This window comes from Equus asinus, chromosome 3, assembly GCF_041296235.1.
Source record: "Equus asinus isolate D_3611 breed Donkey chromosome 3, EquAss-T2T_v2, whole genome shotgun sequence".
Lineage (NCBI taxonomy): Eukaryota > Metazoa > Chordata > Mammalia > Perissodactyla > Equidae > Equus > Equus asinus.
In genome coordinates, this window is record NC_091792.1 from 71883788 (window position 1) to 71897707 (window position 13920).

General features: G+C 40.9%; 1 long non-coding RNA gene across 1 annotated transcript in view; it reads left to right on the plus strand.

Annotated features, from left to right (window-relative positions):
• LOC106821903 (uncharacterized) overlaps nt 1-13920 on the plus strand; it is a 42489-nt gene that overhangs the window by 16584 nt on the left and 11985 nt on the right. The window contains exon 2 of the long non-coding RNA XR_011502069.1: nt 2821-3055. This is a non-coding gene — a long non-coding RNA (uncharacterized lncRNA). The remainder of the gene's footprint in view (nt 1-2820; nt 3056-13920) is intronic.

The following is a 13920-nucleotide window of genomic DNA, read 5'->3' on the forward strand; positions in this document are numbered from 1 at the left end:
TGATTCTCTATTTGATGAGGCATTGTAGACATTATTTTCGTTCATCAAATATGGTTTCATTTAGATCTTTGAATATATTTATAATAGCTCTTTTTAAGTATTCTTTTCCTGAGTCCAATATCTTCACCCCCCCCCCAAAACAGTTTCTGTTGACTTTTCCCCATGTATGGTTCACACTTTCCCATTTCTTTGCAGGTCTCATTTTTTACTGCTGACAACTGGACATTTTAGATAATATTGCACCAACTCTGGATTTAGATCTCCTACTCCTCCAGGAATTGATATTGTTGCTTTTCTGTACTGACTTGACTAATTCTGTAATCTGTCTCCTTTGCAACATGGAGATGCTGATGTCTCTGACCTGTTTACTATTATTTTTTTAATTCTTTTTTTCTCTTCTAAGCCTGGCTTCATAGAGTCATTTCTAGGTCACCATAGCTTAGTGGTCAGCTGATGAATGGCCAGATGTTGCCCATAAGCACCTTGATTAGGTGACCCTTCTACCCCTTGACAATGGATCTGAGTGTTGGTTGGGAAACACATTAAAATTCCCAGCTTTTAGCAGACAAAGACAAACACCATATGATTTCACTCATAAGTGGAAGATAAACTAACAGGCAAAGAGAACAGTTTGGTGTTACCAGAGGCAAAGGGTGTTGGGGGGAAGGCACAAGGGGTGAAGGGGCACATTTATATAGTGACAGACAAATAATAATGTACAACTGACATTTCACAATGATATAAATTATCATGACCTCAATAAAATAAAAGAAATAAATCCTTGACTTTTTACTTTCTGCAGAGCCTTCTCCTGTCACCTCTTTGTGTACTCAAGACCTCATATTCAGCCAGAGATGAACAGATGGCTAGGGTTCTCACAACTTTATGCATAAACCCAACCTTCCAGATCGCCACGAATATGTCAAATCATATTAAGAGCTTCTCTGGCTTTCTCATTTCCAGAATTGTCTTGATTAACCTCTGGTTAGTCTGATGATATTCCACCCTCAGGCCATCTGTGTTAGCTATCCATCCCCAATTGTTTGCACTAAGGTTCATATTCCTTTTGCACAACACCTCCAGGCATGGGGTTTTTCCATACTACATTCCAACTCATGGCAGTCTCCTAGAGCTCAAAGGTACTGGTTGTCATAGCTTGTTCAGCTCTGGTAAAACAAAGCCAGAGGGAGATGGGAGGATCCCTAGGCTAAAACTCTGGACACTCCCATCGTCCCTTACTGGAGTTCAGTAGTTTTGCTTGAATAAATGCTTCTTGATTCATTTATGTGTTTGCTCAATTTTCATAGTGTGAAAGTAATTGTTTTAATAATTTTATGCAGTTTCCTCATTGCTTTTTGGGGAAAATTGCCAAGTTCCTCATTACACCATTCTGAGGGTCCTACTCAGTTATCTTTTTACTAATTTAAAAAATAAGAAAAAAATATGCTTACACACATTTTTATCATATTGAGAACATTTTATGAGAGTACAGAATGGGTAAGCTGGGTGTCCAGGAATTTCTCTGCTCAGAGACTCCAGCAAGTCTTCCCAGTGGCTCATCTGAGGGCACAAATGGTTTCACAGACCAGGGCAAAAAATGACACTATTTTAAAACAAAATTTCAGATCAATCCTTGATTGTGATACCTTTTCATTTGAAAACCGAATTTTCTCCCCTTTACAAATTATAACAATGAATAATACCACTTATTAGTCATACATTTTTTCCCTTAACCTCTTTCTTTAATACCTATTGTGATGTAACATGGAAGACATAACGTTCAAAAGGGGATCCAGTACTTGATTACCGCAATGTGTGAAACAGTTTTAACATATTATACTGTAGTGATTGCATTTATTGAGAATTATTTTAGTAACTAGATGGGGAAGTAGCCAACGTTCCTTTTGAGAAATATTCTAAAGAAAAACTAATTTGGTTGAAAAAATTCTAAATAAAGAATTTGTATGTTGATTGTCCATAGGTCTACAATAAAAAATGTGTAAGAACACAAGAAATTAGCAAGTGAAAGGGATTTAAGAACTGAGTTAGAGACTGAATGATGTTCACTCTCAAGAAGTCCACCCATTTTATTGAGCAAAAATGTCCTCGCCCTCTGTAATGGGTTGAATTGTGTCCCCCCTCCCCCCATAAAGGATATGTTGCGCTCCTAAATCCTAGCTCCTCAGAGTGGGACCTTACTTGGAGACATGGTCTTTGCAGAGGTTCAGTTTAAATGAGGTCACAAGAGTGGGCCCCAATCCAATATGACTGGTGTCCTTATAAGAAGGGGGAATTTGGATGTGTATGCACATACGGAGAGTGCCAGGTGAAGATGTAGGCAAAGATCAAGGGGGTGTATCTACAAGCCAAGGAACACCAAAGATTGCCAGCAAACCACCAGAAACTAGGAGAAAGACCTGGAACAGGTTCTCCCTCACAGCCTCAGAAGGAACCAAATCTGCCGAAACCGTGATCTTGGACTTCCAGCCTCTAGTGCTGTAAGAGAATAAATCTGTGTTGTTGAAGCCACCCAGTTTGTGGTGCTTTGTTATGGCGAGCTGAACAAGCGAATACACACTCATTCTCTCACTCATACAGTGGGGGTTAAAAATCAAAAACAACCCCAGCAGAGTAAACAGCAGCAGCAGCAGCCTCCTGAAGGTTTACAGCATAGAGAGATGGTGGAAGAATGAGTGCCTAGACTCTCTTCTTCTGGAAACAACCCCATTCTTCTTCAGAGAGCTGCTCCTACTACTGATCAAGAGCCTCAGCTCTGTGGTTTCTGTAAAAGCTGCCAATCACTTTTCCTCTCATCTCCAGGTGACAGATGATCTGCATCTTGCTTTGCCATCCAATTAGAGCTTGGAAAAGGGATTGAGTTCCTCCCTAGAGGAGACATCAGACTCTAGGGCTGTTGGCTGCCATGTCTTCCTTACTGTGAAAGAATCTGTCGTGTGAAGGAACAGAGTCAACATACAGAAGAAAGCGGACTTGAGTGGGAGACAAGGAGAGAAGCTGATGGTGTGTGAGAACCTGGTCTCAGCCATCCTCAAAGGTCAGCTGCACACAACCTTTTCAGCTGTGTCCTGTCCTGCTTGTGGTTTGTTCATATGAGCACTTGCATTCCTCTAAGCTAGTTTAGTTGTGTTTCTGTTCTTGCAAGTAAACAACTCCACATTAATATACCACTGGAAAATTAAGTGGATTTTAGTATTCCTATATGCCAAAAGTGTAGTTTGGATGTCTCGAGCAGGTGCCTAAATTGATATCACAGATTTAAAAAGGGTTTGAAAACCATATGCCTTATCATCTTAAAGTTGTACTCAATGCATGTTTTCATTAGATCAAATTATACAGTGTTGGAATTCAGAGTTACTGTTGCATAGGTAGTCAGGTATTAGTAATTCTGATGACATAACTTTCTCTATATAAATTTTTTACAAGTTATTTCTTTAAATCTTGCCCTGTGCTGTGTCTTTCTAACAAGTCGCACTGACATTGAATCAGAAGGAATATTGAGTTGCACTTTTAAATATCACTCATCTTCATCCAGAGACTCACTGAACTGAGACAGATGGTATCTGGACATTATAAATTCACCTCTAGACTCTTCCAACAGGGCTGGGTTTTCTGCCACAAGCTTGTACCTCCTCCAATTAAGCCTGCTACTGCCACAACATTAATCTTTTTAAACCTCATTCACTCATCCATGTGTTCATTCATTTGCTCAGTAATTCACATGTCAAGTTTTTATTGTGTGCCTATGTGTGACCATTACTCTGATTGATGTTGGGAATGCTTAGATTCAAGGAATATAGCACCAGCCCTCAGGAGTTTCCAGTCGGGACACAGTTCATGCCAATTCTTCACTTGAAAATGGTCCATACCTCCAATGGCTCATAGGATAGTGTCAAAATGCCTTGGCTGACCAAAGTGTCCCTTAGCTGGAGTTGAAAGTGCATCTAACTCAAAAACTGAGAAGTAAGCTGGTGACCAGGTAGGTAATCTGAAGCATTCAAATAAGTTGCCAAAACTCATGGAGGTATCAGGAACTAGAGCACGAAACTTCATCACAGCCAAATGATGGCTGGGGAAAGTAAATAGCTGTTAACCCCTCCTGTGCGAATCAGCCCATGCAGCTGAATCCTGGCTTATAATACAGGCTTAAACATGGACTTCTGGGTTGACTTCAGACAGGAAGGTTGAAAATACAATCATTTGCCACCCTTGGAATGTGAAAAAAAAAAAAAGGCTTAATGACTTATTCTTTGCTTCATTAATTCATTCATAAAATCACCAAATATTATACTCCAGTCATGGTGCTGGGTTCATAGTGTCTAGGACAGTAGTGACCTGGGGAGTATGGAGCTTGCACCATCTCTGGCAAGATGAGTGTTGAACCAACAGCTATAATCATGGTGAAGGATTACAAGAGCTCCTCCCCTCATCTCCCAGTCAAGAAATGGCGGCAACATCTATGCCATTACTCAAATCAAAAATGGAGGCATTGCCCTTGACACCTCCTGTGATCAATATTAGCTATGTTCCCCAATACCCGGTTTCCCTCCACTGTTTTCCACAGAGAATAACTCTACTTTTCCCTCCCCTTGACCAAATGATCCTTGCCAATGAGCTGTGAGTAGAGGTGACAGGTGTCACCATTGTGTGGAAGCATTTACAAGTCAGTGCATGATTGTCTGTATTCCTTTAATCCTAATTCAGCAAGCAGCCACATTCCAAGTGCAGCATCTCCATCAACCTGGGTCTTTGAATGGGGACAATGTGGAACAAAGTCCCTGCTGAATTGCCATGGACATGGAGCATGGAGGGGGAGTTAATCTAAGTTGTTCTAAACCATTAAGATTTTGGTGCTGTGTGTCACACAGTATAGCCCGCTCATACTGAAGGATATACTTCTCTATCTCTCAGCATCATGCAATGCATCAGCAGTTCCTGTTGACTGATTCAAGATAAGTCCTGGATCTATCCACTTCTCATCATCTCCTTACAGTCATCCCAGCCCAAGCCACAAGCCATCTTTTGCCTGGACTATTGCAATATCCCCTCTTTGGTCTCCTTGTTCCTACTTTTGGCCACTTAAATAGACATTAGAGTGATGCTTTTAAAACTCAACTCAAATCAAATCATGTCAGTCTTCATTCTGATACCCTACAATAGCTTGCTGTTAAACCTAGCAGAAAATGTAAACTGCTGCCATGGGTACAAGACCCTACATGGTCTTCCTCCTGCCTGCCTGTCCTACCTCGTCTCCAGTCACATTGCCTTTGTTCATTACACTTCAAAAACGCCAGCCTTCATTTCCTTTCCCAAGGTTCCGTGATGTCCCCTCTGCCTGGAATGTTCTTGCTTTGACCTTCACTCACCTGGCTCCTTTGCTTAAATGTCACCTCTTCAGAGAGATATTTCCTGACCAGAAAACCAAAGGGGCTTTCTATTGCATGTTATTTGCATTTTCCACATATCACTCATCACCATCTGATGTTTCTCTTGCTTACATGTTTGTTTGTGTTCAGTCTATCCCCATGAGAAGGCCAGCACTTTTAAAGCAGGGGCCTTGCCTTCCATTTTTTGAATATCTCCCTAGAGCTTAAGGAGGTCTTTAGTCAAAATGTGTGCCCTGCCCCAATGAACAAGGGATCCGTGTGTGAGTGAATGAAGGAGTGTGTGCTAACAATTACAACAGGAGTGCTGGGCACAAAGGAGCTTGCTGCCGGGGAACAATCCGCCAGCAGGGACTTGTTGCCAACAGTGACTTCCACACCCATTTTTGTGCAAATCTTTCAGCCTGTGCTAGTGAGCTGGTCTATAAAAATTAAAAACACAGCACGTAAGTGAAATCTCTCCTCTCTCTCTTAAGAGAACAAGAGGAAACGAACTCCTAGTGCAGCACTTCGAATATAAAGTGGTGAAGGGTTTTAGGGCACCATAATAGAGTGTTATTCCTTTTGTGAAAATCCCATTCCTGGAGATCTTTAAAAAGAGGATAATATAAAGATGTAGTTTAATTTTTACTCATTTCTGAAACCCCATGGGTATTTCAACAACAACAGCAATGAGGGATGTTGCACAGCGAGTCACCATAGACATCTCTCTATGATAGTGATTGCTTGGAAGCAGTGGAAAGCTCCACACTTAATAACTGTTTCAGTGTTTGCTTTTCTCTTTTATTTGAAGATGTACATAAATAATACTCAACAGAAATAGTGGGCTTAAAAGAGGGACCCGCCTGTCTTTCTGTTGTTGAGGCGTGTTTAGGTTTGTCTTACCTTCTTGGTAAGCATTGGATTATAATCCAGTTGTGGCTGGATGATTGTCTGTGCCTTTCCTTTGAACACAGTTTTGCGGCAGGTAAGAATCCTGATGGGTTGAACACGCAGGCAGTTTTTTGACACTGCAAAATGTCAAACCATAGAGAATGAAGCTCCTTTTGGCTAATTTAAAATAGTATTTCTCTTATTTTTTCCACTTCATGATCTTCCTTTTTTCTCTGAGACAATACCACTATTATTTCTTCTAATTCTAGTTCTTCTGGTTACAACGTCCCATTAGGTTTGGACTTAAAGGTTGTTCATATGGGGTGAGACATTCAAAAACGAAATGCTCCAGGAAAGATTCTGGTTCTCTTAACCTGACATATTCAGGAAGCCTGGTGAGGTGTTTTATGGGGTATGTGGACACAGTGGGCTATCTGATACAGCACTGAAGCAGTCATAAAATTTGTTTTAACAGACCTTTAAACAAAGCCTGCTCATTCTTAAGTTTATTGAAATTGATCTCTTGCTTCCTGGACTGAAACCATAGAGGAATTTATTGGTCCCCAAGAGCTTTGGCATTTGAGTGGCAAGCTGGGTAAAGTGAGGCCTAGAAAGGATTCAACCCAGGGCAAATGGAAGCGGGGGAATTGGCTCTGGTTTATAGGTTTCCAGGACTCAGGTCACAGGCAATTTTCTGGCCCAGGGGTATAGGGTTTTGTTTTGTCTTGTTTTCCTTTTTGGTTTTGTTTTTTAATATCAATTTAGGCCAGAATGGCTGTTGTTTGCTGCTAAGATTTTAGGCAAAATGCCAAATGTTTTCTTCACAAAGAATTAGCAAAAGCCAAAAGCCTGCTGATTTTGCTTTGGTGCTGTGTATATATATATATTTTTTTTCATATATCTTCACAGCTCATCCTGCCTGATCTTTTTTTGTTTTTATGATATATTTATAAAAATCTCATGCTTTTGTATAATTCTAAAAGAATTCCAGAAAGGAGGAAAAGATCCAGGATACTCTGGTAAAATTCAATAGAATTTAAAGTCTAGAAAAGGATCTATACTCTGGGCCTCCTCCACCATCCCAGATTCTCAGCGCAGCCCGATGCCTCCCTTCCTCTCTACTCCAGCCGAGAGGGGTTCTCTGAGTAGTGGATATACTACCTTGAGTCAAAGATCCCCACAATTCCTTAAAATGATCTAAGAATTTCAAATAAACAAACTGAGACATACCACTGGAGAACAGTTAAAAGAAAATAGAACATCCCTTCAGTCAAAATACCCTGCAGCATCTTCACATACAGCTTCATGACATATGACAGGTAGAAGATGACATTTCCTATAGCTAGTCAAAAATAAAATCTATGTTGAGTGTGAATTGCCTTTAGAAAAAAAGAAAAGAATATTCCCCCCACCCCCCGCCCCAATAATCCTGAATCTGTAGTAGGGTCTCTCAACCTGGAATCTTGCTCCAAAGTGGTGTTTGGGGGCTGGGAGGGGTGGGAAAGAAATGGTTCATTGTTTGTGGGAACGTTAATAAGGGAGAAAACACACTTGATTCCTACTGTGTGAAACAGCATTTAACACATTATGTCATTTTTTTATACAATAATTCTTTCCGATAGTTTTGGTAGGAAGTGAGATTTCCAGTTTCGATAGGGTTGACGGCAGCAGTGGAGTTCCTTAACTTTTCATTTCTCTTTGGCTTTTGCACTCAACTTTTTGCTTTTCGACTTTGTCTCTTAGCTTCTTCTTGCGTCTGTCTCTCTCTCTCTCTCACACACACACAGACATTCAAAGTAACCTTATTTTTAGTTTTTGTTTGTTTGTTTGTTTTTTTGTAGTGGTTGCCCCAAAAGAAATCCTCTCCACTGGAGCTGGTGCCTGTCACCCCAGCCCATCACTTGCCTGGTAATTAAACTCTGACTGATTTATTGACTGACAGCCAACAAATCCCAACCGAGTTTTTATTATATACATACTTCCTCGGGCTAAATTCACTCAAACAACAACCCAGTCAGAGGCGGAGGCGAGGGGGAGAGGGAGGTCAGGGATGGTGGGGAGAAGGGTGAGCCAAACCGTATGAAAGTCTATGCGGAAACCAGCATTCATTGGCAAAAGGAGACATTTTGCGAAAGAAAGAGAGAAAGAAAAAAAACTCAGTGCAACATCTTTTTCAAATCCAGAGTTCTGGGGAGAACAGGGGAAAAGCTGGTAAACATCATTACTTTGGCTTTAAGACTCATTTGAACCGCCTCACGTACAAAAGCGCTCTGAAGGGGAAAACAAGGCGTGCTCGCAGCTAACATTACAGTCAAGTTCCAATTTTACCTAAGGGAAAGCAGCTTTATTAAAAGTCATGACTGAAATTGCGTGACAGGTGCCAATATTCTCCACCCTGACAGATGTTTCAGTTTGCAAATGCCATTTTCTTGTCAGCAGTCCCTCGATGGAGCTCCTTGCATCACCATTTGTCTCTCTTCTAGCGAGATCACACATGCCCGATGTTTGCCTCCAAGCTGCGCTGCATGCTTTGATATGTGGAATCCTCACAATGAGACTTATTAAAAGACAGTCCATTATTTTTATTTAGAACATTTCCAAAACAAGTGGAGCGCACACAGAGATAATTTAAAAATCATGTGGCAGGTCATCTCCAGGCCAGCGTGGCTCCATTTGAAATGCATAAGAAAGTAGCATCGCATCTCGATCCTTCCACACACACACACGCATACACACGTACACACTTTCCAGCTCATAACGGGCGTGATTTGAGTGACATTTAACCCTTGACAAATAACCCCGACTGTGCAAAGCACTATTTTGCTATAAACCACAGAGCATTTTGACAGGAAGGATTGACTAATCCTGCTCCCTTTTTTCTCTAAATCTTTCTTCCTTCTCTTCTTTATTTTTTGCTTCTTATTTCTTTGCATCCCTCTTCTATTTTGATACAGGTGGGCTTTCTCTTTGCAGCAATAGATATAAAATACTCCTGATTGGCTGTATTTATGGGGACTTTTCATCCTCCTGTTAGTTTCAAACACAAAGAAAAACGGCATCTCTCCACCGTGCCTGGTTTGAACAGCAGGTAAACTGCAGCAGCCTCCTCTCCAGCCTCTGATGGAAAATTATTACAGATGAAATGATTCCGTCATGGAAATGGTAAGAGGAAAGTTTTGGCTTAAAGGATATTTGTGCTGACATGGAGGGGAGGCCGTGACACACAAGGATTCTGCCACCAGGACAGGTGTGACCCAAGCTGGCTTTGCTTTCCAGGCTGGGAAAGGGCAGAAGCTGGGGCAGCCTTTGCAGAGCTGAACAACACTGCCAATAGCAAAGATTAGAATTTACCGGCATGAAATTTGTTCTCAGGTGAACTGCTGGATTTCACACCTCTTACTGCTTTATCTGGCAGAGTTAGATCCAAGTGAAATCTCAGTGTCGATAGGCATTGATTCTGCAGGCTCATTCCCATGCAGCATGGACACTGGTTAACCTTCTCAGACCAGGAGCAGCATTTGGCACGTTGCCCCCGCCAGCAGTCTACAGTCTGGAAAGGCAGCCATCCTGGAGCAGTGGGATGCGTTTAAGTCAGCTTTGAGGTGTGGCGCACACAAGGCAGGGGCCTGGCAGAGCATTTGTGGAAGGGCTTGTACAACCTGCCCTGCCCTCCTCCTGGCTCTCTCCAGAGCTATCAGGCTCTTGTTTTTACGGCCACTCTAGTGATCCTCGAAACAGTAAAAGGAAATAAGGAGAAAATCTCATAAAAAATTGCCACCTTACTGTCATAACCTTGAAATGACAGGTGGGCTCCAGAGGAAAGATGGTCTCCTGAGGTCCCCCTGGGTGATGGCAGGTGATGGTGGGTGGACCCCACCACCTTCACACCCTGGAGGCAGGTGATCGATGCAGACACTTGAAGGGGCATCTGAGTATATTCATTTGCATTTAGTATTTATTTTTGAAAGCCTGCTAGCCTACTAAGGCAGTGTGCTCAGTGCTAGGAACCAAAGACATCAAATAGGTGGTTTCTAGCTTTAAAGAGGTCACACATATTAAATAGATAATAGGATTTCCTACATTGTTTTGCTTAGTAATTATGTGTATTTACATATCCCTTCTGCTGAAACTATTAATTAACTACTCGATATTTATTCTGCTATGGAGTGTTAGTTTTCATCCCTCCTATAGTCATTTTTATCATGTAACCAAGATGAGTACGTTTGTTGCTCTCAGTTTCGCCAATTACAGCATCCTGTCATCTCCTCATTCCTACCTATGTGTTGTGCACACGTGTTGAAAGTCCACAGGAAGTGTGCTCACTAGGAATGGTACCTCTTGTTTTCCCCTGACTTTGGGACATATTCTTTTTACTACCATTTAGTTATTGACTCATCCAAGGAGAACACAAGATGTAGGATTGATTCCCTCCTTCTCATGTAGAAGCTGTTTATGCAAAGCCGGAGGGCACTGGTCTTCCTCGCTCTTCCTCCTGTCATAAAGATTGAAATTATTTGGGGGTCATTTTCATTGTTTCACTCACTTATCTGATATTTCCTTCACTTTTTCAACAAATTTTAATTGAACACTTGGGGCTTGGTGATGAACACAGACATTGGCGCTCTCATGGATCTTAAAATCCTAGGAGCTCAGGGCTCTCCTTGCCCTTGACCATGATGAAAAATTTTAAACTGCCCTATTCACCAGATTATTTGGATTTGTATGTCTGTCTATTCTTTGGTATTCCATAGTCTTTAGGAGAGGAGATTCTGTGTTTTATTTTGGTTAAAGAAAAAAGTATTTACTTACATAATTTTTTATGATTATTTTATTTCCTCACTCAGAAGCTTTTGTTACCTGGCAAATAAATCCAAATTCTTTTCCTTGGCCTTCAAGGTCCTTCCCTAACCTAATTATCTGGACTTTCTCATTTCTTGCCCCTCCTGGCTCGTCCTGTCCCACACACTTTAGCCACTGAATCTTACAATTTGCTCAACAGAATGTGCATTTCACATCTCTGTATCTCTGTATAAACTCTAGTTTTCCCTGTAATTCATGCAGGTTGATAAAATTGTCTGTCTCTTTCAGGACCAGTCTTTACTGCCTTCTCTGACTCCTCCTCCTCCTCCCTTGTATGTGTCTCTAATACAGCACTTCTAACACTGTAGCAAACATTGTTTTTTATTCATCATGTCCCACACCAGACTGGAAGCTCTCCACGGACAGAATCTGTGTCTTCTTCATTGTCTTTTATCCATAAATGTCTCCTGGAACATCTCAGTGAGCCTACATGAACATTTCCCAAATACACCTAAACCTTACCACATTATTGGCTTTCCAGGCACAATTCCCATAGCTTTGGAATGACCTCTTATGAATCTCTAGCTGCTGGAGGCTTAGCAGTTCTTGAGAAATCATTTTGAGTGGAAAATCCATTCCTGCATGAATTCCTCACATTCCTCTAGTTAGATGTGATCTTTTTCTCCTAAGAACACTCAAGAGCTTTATTTATATCTTTACAGGGACATTACCTTCCATTTAGTAATAAAGTTATTTGTGTACATACTTGTTCCCACTGGTAGATTTTAAATATCTGAAAAGGAGGTGGTTATATGCAGCTGATAGCTCTCATGGAGCATAGCACAAAAACACAATGACCATAACATGGTGAGTGCACAGTGAGCACTAATAGAAGGGTTAGGGAAGGAATTGGTGTACTATGTGTTCACATACGACTTCAACTTTATCTGTCTAAAGTCAACTTTTAAGATGACACATTATAGCAAGTTGGTCTATGTATTTTTCATTCAAGCTATTCCCCTCCTTCTCTCAAGGAAGAAGAAACCAACTGATAAGGTAAAAGTGTGCTGGACTCAACACATCCTTTGAAGAACCTTTTTTGCACTCCCACTTACACTATTGTTTGAACTACTCTCAGGATCCTGATTTCAGTAACATTTGACCACCAAGAACATTAGAGTTATGAAGATGGTAACATATAAAATACAAATTAAAAAGAGAGAGGAAAAGAAAGGGAATGAAAAAGGAAAGAATGGAGTAGCTGGAACAGGTCCACCTAACGTGTCAGGTCCCCGCATGGTCCCAGGGCCTACTGACAGGGGAGCTGTCGAGCAAGGACGTTTATTTAAAATCTTATGGGATGTTTTGACACGTTGGAAGTGTGTAAAGATTTGTGCCTTGTTTGGATCACTCACGCCCATGGAACTATTTGTTAGACAGGCACCTGAGACCCTGCTAAACATTGTGACTGAGAAGAGAATGATTAACAACTTTTTTGAGCTTTTTCAGGAAGTAATTTTATTCACATTTCAAGAACCACAGGGTATCCCAGAATCAAAGTTCTCCTTTTCTTGTTTCTATTAGATTTATTCTTTGACTCTATTTTAAGATCTCCTAAAAATACTTTTAACTGCTAAATATGTCTCCTCTCAGGTCACTTACAGAGCCCCCAGTGAACTGGAACTGCCCAGCGGTGAAGAGCTTCAGATCTTACTTGTACTTCCATCTCTGACAGAACAGTTTTCCATTTTCTTTTCGTTTTTTTTTTAACCAAAGAGTTTACAGGAACAAATCCCCCTTATTGTCTTAAAACTAAGAAGCTCAGTGGACTTGTCACAGAAGATGAGGAGCAAAAAGAGGTAATTGGCTAAAATTCTGAAAAGAGGGACAAAAGGAGAATAAAAGAAAACAGGAGAAGTTCCCCTCTGACCAGGAGAGACCTGTGTTCATGAACTGGGCTCCATTATGCACAGCATCTTCTGTCTGCCATATGAATGGAGAATAGAAAGTGTTGGAATAGAGAGAGAGGTGGGGCAGGCCATTAGTGGAGAAAACAGACTAGTGGAAGAGTGATCAGAGCAGAAACTAGATGAATGAACACGTGGTTCAAGGGAAGAAGATTCTGTCCAGCTTCCTCAGGGTATGCCACACCCCTCTCCAGACCAAGCAGTGCCTTTTTGCTGGATTAGGACTGAGAGAGGCTCAATCAAGCAAATGCTGCTCTATCTACACACAGAAATCCCTTCGTGATAAATAATCAACCTCAGTTGTTCTTTTATAATGGGTCATTAGTAACTCTAGCAAAAAAGTGTTAAAACACCAGTTCTTGCTGCTGAGTCAAGAAAAGATCCTCAGGTTTACAGAAGGTTCACTATTTGTCACCATGTTGAATCATCCCACCACTTTAGCATACTTCTTCTTCTTGTTCCTACCCCACACTCAATGAAAAGAATCTTTATTACCCAAAATCCTTATTCCTAAGTATCTGAACCTGTTTGTAGATAATCTATGGCTATTGAGATTGTGGAGTAAACTCAAACAAAAATGTTCCTCTCATTATATTTGCAAACTAAATTGGAAAAAAACCTTATCTAATTCAGTCAAACAATTTATCTTCAAAGCAGACAGTTTAATCCAGTCCCTCTCCCCACAGGCCATAGTCCTGTGGCTATTATCAGTTGTTCCTGCTTTATTTGGAAGACTAGCTACTCCCTTCACATCTAGACCTAGACAGACACACTCACACTCATTATATTTTAGGGTCTAATTCAGGCCATCTGCTCTTTCATAAAAAGTGATAGCTTTTAGATTCCTTTAATGTTTCTACTTATAAAAGATCATAGGT